This window comes from Odontomachus brunneus, unplaced genomic scaffold, assembly GCF_010583005.1.
Source record: "Odontomachus brunneus isolate Ranch 3 - 2012 unplaced genomic scaffold, Obru_v1 Obru_scaffold_009, whole genome shotgun sequence".
In the NCBI taxonomy this organism is placed as follows: Eukaryota; Metazoa; Arthropoda; class Insecta; order Hymenoptera; family Formicidae; genus Odontomachus; species Odontomachus brunneus.
The window spans coordinates 2,933,751-2,944,444 of NW_022639459.1; the positions used below are offsets into that span (position 1 = coordinate 2,933,751).

The window sequence follows — 10,694 nt, forward strand, 5'->3', positions numbered from 1 at the left end:
GAGAGAGAGAGAGAGAGAGAGAGAGAGAGAGAGAGAGAGAGAGAGAGAGAGAGATCCGGGCGTTGGTTGTTTGCTTTCGATCCGGCGGACAACGTGAACCTGCGCGACACCCCGACACGGGGTGTTTCTCGCAATCGATTATTGGCCCTCCCGGTACCTTTACTGCCCCATTAATGAAACTTTTCACGTAGACATTTATTAGCGCTCCTTCTCCGCGATAAATAATGATCACGCGCACCGCCGCGACATGTATTATGCATGTAATATTACAAAGCGGATACGCGCTCACACGCGTAAATTTTCGTTACACCAATAACCTAATGGACGGTTAAATGTTCCTCGCGCCATTTTTGCATAATTGGATTTTCATAACTGGTTCGAGAGTGTGTTCCCTTTTTTTTCTTCCCTCCTCAAAGATGCCCGATGCATCGATTACACTACGGACGCGCGGCTGACGGGTTCTCTCAAATGTACCGTGCGCGATCTTACAACGGAGCTCAGTACTTATTGCTGATTCAGCACATCTAAGCATTGAAGAAACGCCATAAAAGAGCCGCGATCATTGGTAAGTGCTCCGTGGGCCCGATGGGCCTGGGATAAGTGTGCGATGCCTACATTACCGACCGTCGATTATTGAATTTACAATATCACACATTGTAAAAGATTTTGCATTAAATTTAACATACACTTTGTATCTCCTAATTTATCTACTCTAATCTCTCTGTTAATCTAAGCCGGAATGTAAACAAATAACACAAATAATATGTGGAAAATTAACGAAAATTTGTAATACTTGGGCCTTACTGTGTTATTTGAACACTTAGAAAAGGAGGATATATGAACTTAATGGAAAATAACACAATGGCGATGAATTAACGCGCACGCACACGCGAATGTGTTAAAAATTTAATACAGGTAAATTTCTACACAGGTCGATTTTAATACAAATACAAAATGTTTTTTTACGGTGCATCGACATTAATGGCACGAAATTATTGTTTAGCAATTCGAGCCCGAGCGTATAATTCACAAATTATTATACTATTATGTACTCGTATTTCTTGTTTGCTTTTCATTTTTGTTGGCAGTTTCTTCCGAAATTTATCATTAATGTGTAGAATGTACTTAAACAAAAATAAATTTACGAATTGTTATAAGTAAGACCAAGTAATAAGTGGTAGTACGAGAGTAATGCTCGACTTGATACAAACAACATCCATTTATTAACAAAACTTTTGAATTTCAGAAGTTAACACATGCAAATTATTATTGTGTCAGTCTTAATTACTTGCAACAAATAAACAAATAAATATACGTAATGCACAATCAACCAAATTAACAAAGGCTAATTTACACGTAAAAAAATAAATACAAAACATAAATATACTCTGAAATATAAAAATACAAGTATACATACAGACGTGAGATTTTATCTTGGAACTTTATTCGGGGTAATATGTGAGCATCTTTGAGAAACTTTTCTCTAAAGGATAATTCATTTTTTCGCGCGTTTTCACGTTTCTAAAATCACAGTCACGATAAACTCTCTACAGCTTTAAATATTCAGCATTACGACTACGCAGTGTTTTCACTTGAAACGCATTAATTCGTAAATATTTACGCATAAGTCATGTTAGCTCAAACAATCGATACTGATTATGAAATCATAATGATTGTATAATCATGATCGAAACCTTGTGCTACTTGTGCTACAGTCACCTGCGGATGTTCCGATAAGTTCGTACACAAGGCTGCATCGCAAGAGATACACTTTCCCGTCGGGTGTATTACCGTGCACAGAGATGCCTTGGATTGTCCTTAATACGAAACTGGGCAATTCTTTTGATCTGTGCGAATGAAATACGCTCTGCTGATGTTATTCTTATCGATAACTTGATATGCCTTCTCCAAGACCGCGATCGGCGGTTTCGGTTCCCGCGTCAAGATCCAAACGTTCCGTACGCTGCAAATAGATGCCATAATTTTAGAGATCTTGGCCTCCTTTTCTCTTTTCCTGATCTAATATTTTTATGAGAATTCCTTAGAATAGTTCCATTGACAAGAAATACACTATCTTTAAGCGTTGAGAAACGAGTGTCTTACTGAGAGATAAAGTTTCTACTTGTTTAGTAACACGATAAAATATAATTAGCGCTCGATCCCTTCCCCTCTCAAATAAACTCACTTGAGTACTCCGAGATTTGTGCAGCTCCATACCACGGCATACGACTTGTAGTCTGTGTCTAGAACCCAATAAGGTGCATCGATCGGTAGCGGCAAGGATGGAAAAGTGACGGTCAATTTAGGGTCATCGGATCTGCCGATTAACCTCGCGATGCCCTCAATACTCGAAACGACTCCAGTTCTAAATATGGGAACAAAGTTTCATTCGAAATGAATAGTCGCTGGCAGAGGTGATTTCTCAGTCTACTTAGCATTCGCCAATAATTTAGGTGTGTACTGTACTCACAGCGCAGAGATCTGCTTGTTGACGATCTTCAACGAACCATTGTCACTCACATTGTAATTAGCCGTCACACATTTTCCACCAAACTCAAACAGAGCGAAGTACCTCTCAACTTCGTACCATTTGCCCAAATACTGAAAAAATATATAAAAATATATATTATTAAATAAAAAAAACTAAAAATTGATAAATTAGCTTAAGTAAATATATATATATATATATATATATATATATATATATATATATAATTGTGATTTCGTATGGATAAAAGCGTAAATAACATATATTTTTATATTTTTTTATTTAATATAATATATATATATTTCTATATACACAATTTCTACATACACGACATATATATTCTTGACATATGTCAAGCACATAAAATATATTTACAAGTCAGAATAATTTCTATTTTTAGAATATAATTATCGCAACTTTAATATTATCTTTTCTATATTTAAAAAAGTGAATGACTTAATCTATATTTTTCTAGGCTATATGTAATAAACTAGATAAGCACACGTAGCTGACATGAAAATTGTTTCAAATATGGCTATATTTATATAATATGACATATTTACAATATTAAATATTGTAAATATATTAAATATTTATATTTATTTGATTACATTAATTTATTTCACAGGATGTCATTCCTTTTTACGAAATTCATTACTAATTGGTCAATATTGACAAGATAATACTTAAATTACACATAGTAAAAAACAAAAAGTAAGATATTGACATATAATAATTACACATAATCATAAAATATAAAAGAAATCATAAAGAAAAGAAAAAATATATAGAAGGCTACAAAAATAACAATAAGAAAAAGGTAAAAATAAATATACAAATAAGAAAGAAATAACGATATTTTTATAGTTTGTAATTTACATGAAAATGAAGTCAATTGAGACATCAGTGGAATCGGCAAACATTGACTATCGAAATATAAATGTGCCATACTTATATAATATAACATGTTTCATATGGTGTGAATTATATCTCGGTACTTACTCTCTCGGTTTCAAAATTTGGCATCGTTTCCAAATTTGGACACACTCCCAAGAATGGTACTTGGGCCATCGCTGCACTCGCGATAATTAGGATCACAAGTGCTCGAAACATTATGTCTTCTGCAAAAGAACGCATAAAATTAATCGAATTTCGTTAATTAATAAAGATAACTAATAAAGATTAATTCTCGAGTTTTGTCGATAAGAGTCGATAAGTTCCGCGCTTTTAGAATACACTGTTATTCGCGCGAACTTCCGAGAGAGAAAATTAAGAAAAGCCGGCGCGCGTTCTTTTATATCGCGTTATCGCGCACCCGTATATTAATCAGAATTTATTACTTAGAAAACTCATCTCAAGTGAGATACTCATTTAAATTCAGAATTAAATGAGACTTTTTTTTGAACCTCGATTGCATATATAAATGTCATATATATCATTAATTAATTGAGAAACTTGGATTAAGCTCTGGAAAAATCTGAGTATCTTACATAAGATACTCAGTATCTTACATAAGACAAGTTTCCAGTGCCAACTACTAATATGAATCTTAGACCGGTATCAATAGTTGACACTTGAAATTCATTTCAAGCGAGATACTCAAATTTGAGTTTAGAGTCGAATGAAAGTTTTCTTATTGAATCGCGATTACAAATATATAACGTCACATACATTACGTAATTCAATTAAAATTTTACATCTAACTGTAAGTAAACTCTGAATAAGAATCTGAGTATAAGATAAGTTTCAAGTGACAGTTATTATTTCAGGTTCAGACCTGCATTAATAGTCATTGTTCGAAACTTGTTCTACGTGAGATACTCGGGTTTAAATTTAAAGTTAGATAAGAGTTTCTTTTTTTAATTATATAATATATATGACATTACACTTGCAATCGCAGTTTAGCTGAAAAACTCACGTCCAACTATCAATTGAAATCTGAATGTCTCACCTGAAATAAGTCTCAAATAATAACTATTAATGGGCTTTAGAGTCTCTAAAGTGACGTTATTATAATGCGAGATACTTGCATGACACGTACGGATGCGAGTTAACAGATCAGTTTTTATCGTTAACGTTATGCAATCTTCGTTTGACAGAGCGCTTACAATTGCAGATGCATAATGAGAATAAGGAAATATCTCATTTTAAGTACCGTTTTCCTTGACACACCGTATCGCGCGAGCAATTTGAAATTCTAATGTCGCGCCCGAGTTTCTCCTTATGATACGGCGATAATATTACGAGCGTATCAATACGAAAACTGCCTGATATTGTGGATTATTTAAACGCGACCGACCTGATTTCTAATTTTTCTACGACTTCGATTTTCCTGGCGACCTGCTACTTGCGCAAGTAGCTCACCGCCTGATTTAGCTTATAAGAACACGAATTGAAAATAGACGAAACGAGGCAAAAAGCACAGGTGAACCTCACTCGCACTGACAGCCTTGCGATCTTAATCTAAATAACTTGCTCACCTGGTAACCTTGACCGTAGTGTATCCAGGAAAGAGGTATGCTTCGAATGTCAATTCGCCGGATTGACAAGGATTGACGTTGAAACTCCTCGCGCGACGAACTGTTCGCAGGTGACTGCGCTTCCTACTCTTTCGTTCGCGGAGACGGAGCCGTGAAGGTTAACTGGATGCGTTTGGTAGAGTTCTGTCAGTTAGTGGGTCAATAACGGTACGCCCGGGGTTCAAGAAACCCGTCTCGAATTTGCCACTGACCAATAGATGATCGACGGTTTCGACGACATATGAATCGTTTCGAAATCGGGTACGATGGACCACTTCCGGGCGATTGTCCGATCGCGTTCAAATGGAGCTCGCGACAAGCGTTGGTGGAAATCGAGACTGCTGACGTAAATAGCGGAGTGGAACGAATATTTGGAGAATAATAAATCGGTTGATATTAACGTAAAGAGGTTCATTAAAGAGCAAATGTTTTCTGAATTTGAACGTACAAATAAACTTTCGCGATTAAAATAGAAAACGTTTGTAAATTATAATTACACGAGAATTCGCGAATCCGATATCTATGCGCCACGAATAAACGTATTTTGAGTAACTTCGAGTAACCTAGTTAAATAAAATAAAAATAACACGACTTTAAAATGTTGGAAATAGTTGGAAACAGTATCGCTCGAAAAACGTTCTCTTAAATTATTTTTGGAGGTGTTCTGATTCTCTACTGAATATTCTTATGTTGCTAAATTTAACGGAAATGTTAAGACATTTAATGTCTACTTTTAGTAAATTATTTTGTGCATTTTAAATTTAAACGATTATTATGTAAAGCTATTCAATTTGTTGCCCATTCACTTGATTTAATATGTAAACATACTTTTTACTTCATAAATTTTATACTTAATTTGGTAAATTCTTTTGCTACATTCGAGTTTAAATCGGATAATCATTTACATTTAATCAGAATTCGATAACGTGACTTTTTTTAACTAAATTATATAAGAATTTAAAGTTAATGGCCTTTAGATTAACTTAGTTTATGTTAAAAGTTATATAAATAAAAACTAACATGATTAGAAGTTAAATTAATATTAAATTAACTTATTAAAGTTAAAAGTTATGCAAAAGTTAATTATGCAAAGCAATATGGATATTTCTACATAGTAAACTTTTTTATTAAAAATTAAAATGTGAAATTATTGATGAAAATATAGTTTTTTATAAAAAAAATATTGTTTTGTGGGATTGCAGGATTGCATATAAAAAAGAATACTTTAGCGCTTAGAGAGAAAAAAATTATTATATATATTATGACGTGTCATTGTTCTTTTATTTCTTTTGTTCTATATTAGGAGCTTGCAATGATTTAAGTATCGATGGATTATTCTGAGTTATATATAAAAAGTTAGTCAATGAATTTTAAATTAACTGTAGTTGAAAACTGACTCATTTTTTAAATTAACTAAGTTAACTTGAAAGCTGTTCGTGACGCAGAAAAAATAAAAATGCGACCGTTATATGACCTGCTTATATTTGTTTATGAAGAAAGGCGTCGTGTGACACATTTACTGGTTCGACATCGCGACATACGGAAAAGACTTTCAAGTCTTCGAGGAAATATATTTTCTCTCGCAATAATATATTTATATAATCTATAAGCCATCCACGCGATAAATCGTAGTGACCAACATTTTTGCAGTTAATAAAATCCCTGTTGGCGATTCGCGTTCGTTATTTTATAATAATTGTATTTTAACACGCCGCGCACGTGGACATTAATTCGTGTTTAAATCGATGATCTCGTTTATGCGCGCATTATCACACGCGCGGAGAAGAAGCAGCGTTAAGAAAGATTACAGAGTTTCATTGAGACATTTTTTTATAACGATTTATTTATCTTTGTTTTTTACATTCATTTTTTACATGTTTCTTTTTTTTACATTACGTAAGCCTATGTAACAAAGCGCCGTGCCAATCTTAGATCCCCGAGCGGCGACATGCCTATAGGGCTTTACAATGACTTCACAGTGCTTAAGCGAGACTGCTTCTGAATGAGGAAGCCGCTACGAGCCTAAGGACTTCGATAATCCCCATAGATGTGTCCCCGCCAGCGCCAACCAACAGAAACCACACGTCCACCAAACGATATCATCTCTAAGCAGTCTTTTCCGTCTCCTTCGCGCTTTCCACGGCTTTCTCCTCCTTCACCTCGACGATGATCATTTTGTCCTCCGTGTCGCCGCTCTCCTCCTTGATCGCCTCGGCTATCTTCAGAATTCGCTCGGGAACGGTCTCCACGGCGAGCGGCTTCGCGGTTTCCGTGATTATCTTTGGGATATCGGGAGTCACCTTCTCGTCCATATTATCAGCCTCCAGCAGAAGCTTCTCGCTCTTGGCATCCTCCAGAGCGATAACCGACCTGGAGCTACCGCCTTCTTCATTCGTCGCCGGCTTCGCTGGCGCTTCCGGCTTTGCTGGCGTCGCGTCCAGGTACGCGCAATCAGCCTGGTCAGTCTTCACAAAGAATGTCTTCGATATCTTGTATTTGTCAAGAACGCCATAAGCCTGCGACCGAAATAAGAGTCACGTCGATTAGTTTGAAATATGTACTCGAACGATCGCTGCCAATAACAAGAAGGAAAAACTATTTGTGTTAATAATTATGAAATATATGGGAAGATTAGTAATTATAAAATAATATATGATAAAATAAAATTAATGTAATAATTATGTGAAAATAAATTAATAATTTAAAATAAGTAAATAATTATCAAAATAATATATATTAATTAAATTTAAGTATCCCAGATTTTATCACGATTTTTCTATTACTCTTCTACTTTTATGTAAACTTCTTTAATGATTTAAATGACAGATAATATTTTCTAAATGTTCTAGAAATAATTCTAAAAATTAAAAAATAATATGACTTGATTTGCATATATGTTACAGTGATGTTAACGCGTTAATGACTTTGAAGTGCTCCATTTTGATGAATTATTAATTAAAGTTCGCCTCATAAAGCGTACCTTTTGAAGCACCTCGCCAGGCGGTATTCGTTCCCTCGTCATGACCCACGCATTCTGCGCGTGAACCGGACCGATACCTTGGCAACTCCACAGAACGGCGTACGAGTCGTAGTCCGTCTCGAGTACCGAGTATTTAGTCTCGGGGGTCAGCGGAATTGTAGTGTATTTAACTTGGAGTTTACCCTCCTCGGCTTTGGAAGCTGCGGGCTTAATTTCACCCTCTAGTATCCTCTTGATGCCGGTGCTAAAGATCAGACGTATCATTCACGAGAATCGCCGTCGCACTGTGCACCCATTTGCTCTTCTTAAACGCATTTGTCGAACGAAATCGACGTAGCTGGTGTACTCACAAACGATTTGTAACTTGATTGCTCACGCGGAACTTGCCGTCAGCGCCTTTGGTATAATTCGTCATGACACATCGTGACACCACTTCGCTAAGTTGGAAGTACCTCTCGGCCTCGTACCAAACACCCATGAACTGTAACGACATTAAATGGGGTTCATTTTAATCGCCACTGTCCTCTTAAACATTGGTGATGTCGCTAGCGAGCGAACAAGAAAAATATTTTATATTTAGAAAAAGTAAATATAATATAAAAAAGTACATTAAAAAGAAAATGTAATAAAGAAAGTATATTCTCTTAACTTGAAAATATATTTCTTTTATGATTTTGCACTTGATGATTAAAGACATCCCAGTAATCTACGCGTTAAGTTATGTACACATAATCAAACGCGATGAAATGATATTCCGTTATTAAAAAAAAGAGCATATTGCTTTTAAAAAGAGCATATGACTTTGCATCCGCTTGATGATCGAAGATAATTGCAGTATTAATTAATGTAAGTATACATAATTAGACGGGATAAAACGAGAATAAATTGACGTAAAAAATAGAATAATAAAATATAGTAACATATATACACGGAGATATTTTTATAATGAAAATTAATCTATAGAATTTATTATCCCTTCATTTCTTTCGTGTTACTTATATCATATAAGAAACATACAAAAATGTAAAAGAATGAAGAAAAAAGAATTATAAGGAAAATGAAAGCATTTTATATGAAAAGAAGTCACAATATTCTCTCCGTGTAGTAAAAAATAAAGAACAGTAAAACGTGGTAAAACAAAGCAATAAATATAATGGACCACAAGCGGTACGCACCCTGTTCATGTCGAAGTTCGCCATAGGCACGTACTCCGGACAGAATCCCAAATTGGGGATCTGCGCGCTGGCCCAGGCCAAGGCCGAGAGTGCTAGGACAATCTTCCCGAACATGTCTGATGACGATCTGCCTTGAGTATCCGTCGGGGCTCCAACCTTATATACATTAAGCAGGAGCGTTGACCGAACGGTCTTACCCCCTCTGTGTCACCCACGTGTTAGTACTCTTACGGTACTCTCCATGGCTCGAGAGCCTGGCCGTGCAGACGGTGGTCATTGGTCAATGATGCGCCTACGAATCTCTTGGCAAGTTCGCCGACGACACCACGACCAAGAACCAGAAATGCAAGCTCCATTATGCAACTTCTGAACAAACGGTACTTCCAGATTGGAAACGCCAGTCCCTCGGGGGACATCGGCGGAGCGAGGCATCTCAGCTACTACATGGAATGCCGATGATTCCTCGAATCGAATACATAGTTAACGGATTGGGAGGATTCTAATTCCCGGTGCGTGGTGTGTATCGTTCACGTGTGTCGTGTTAATTAAGAACGATTATGATTTATGAGAAAGCGACGGACGCCGACGGCGCTTCTCGAAGAATATCCGACGAATAGCGACCCACTTTAGCGCACATGTCAACGCGTGTGTTACGTCAAACATATATTAAAGAAACGATATTTATATTCGACGTTGAATGTCTATCTGTATGTTCCCTATTAACTTCCAAACCTTTCAACCGATCTAGACCACATCTCGCACGGTTACTCTCTAGGATTTTGTGGAAAAATAGAGGCTATGTGAAACCTGCACATTTTCTCATTTTCTCCTCCTGATTTCATCCCCTTGACATGTAACCATTTAAGTTCAACTTTTCAAACGTTATCATTCTTAACAATACGGATTTCGTTTTTTTATTTTAACTTCTTTCCCCAGCAACCATCAAGTAACAGTTATATAATTGTTAATTATAACTTCCCACTCAACAATATAACTGTTATATAACGCGTGTATTTGCTGGTTCAACTTCATTGAAACCCACAAACATTAATAGATTCGATGCTTTCTACATCGATTGAGAAGAAAGAATTGAATTTCGATGATTTTTCGGAGGTTATGAGCAAGTGAAAATGCGCTGACTAAAATTTATCCATGTTTCGAGTTTAGGATTCTAGGATCAGCTTTAAGCTGGTATATCATATTTTTGACGCGAACGCGTAGATTCTCAAAAATTTCTTCCCGGTCGTGTTAATCGGTGAAACGAAACGACCTAATTATTTCGTTTGCAGATAAAACTTGCACGCGTCGAGATCATTACATGTCATCGTTAAGCACCTTAACGGCCAGCGCGCAGATCTCTGCTGCTTGACTACTCCGAAAGTACAGTTGACGTCCTTATTCATGTAGCACGGACGTATTGCGCGCATTTGCAGTTGGTTGCCTATGTGACGCGTAAATCAGCGACCTCAGCACATAAAGTTATCCACCTGGCGACGGTCAATAATGAGACGCGCGAGGCGACGGAGTCGCTC

The 10,694-nt window shown here is 36.3% G+C and overlaps 1 pseudogene; it reads right to left on the reverse strand.

Annotated features, from left to right (window-relative positions):
- Positions 1–1,200: 1,200 nt before the first annotated feature.
- Positions 1,201–9,454, reverse strand: LOC116840318 (annotated as a pseudogene).
- Positions 9,455–10,694: the final 1,240 nt, after the last annotated feature.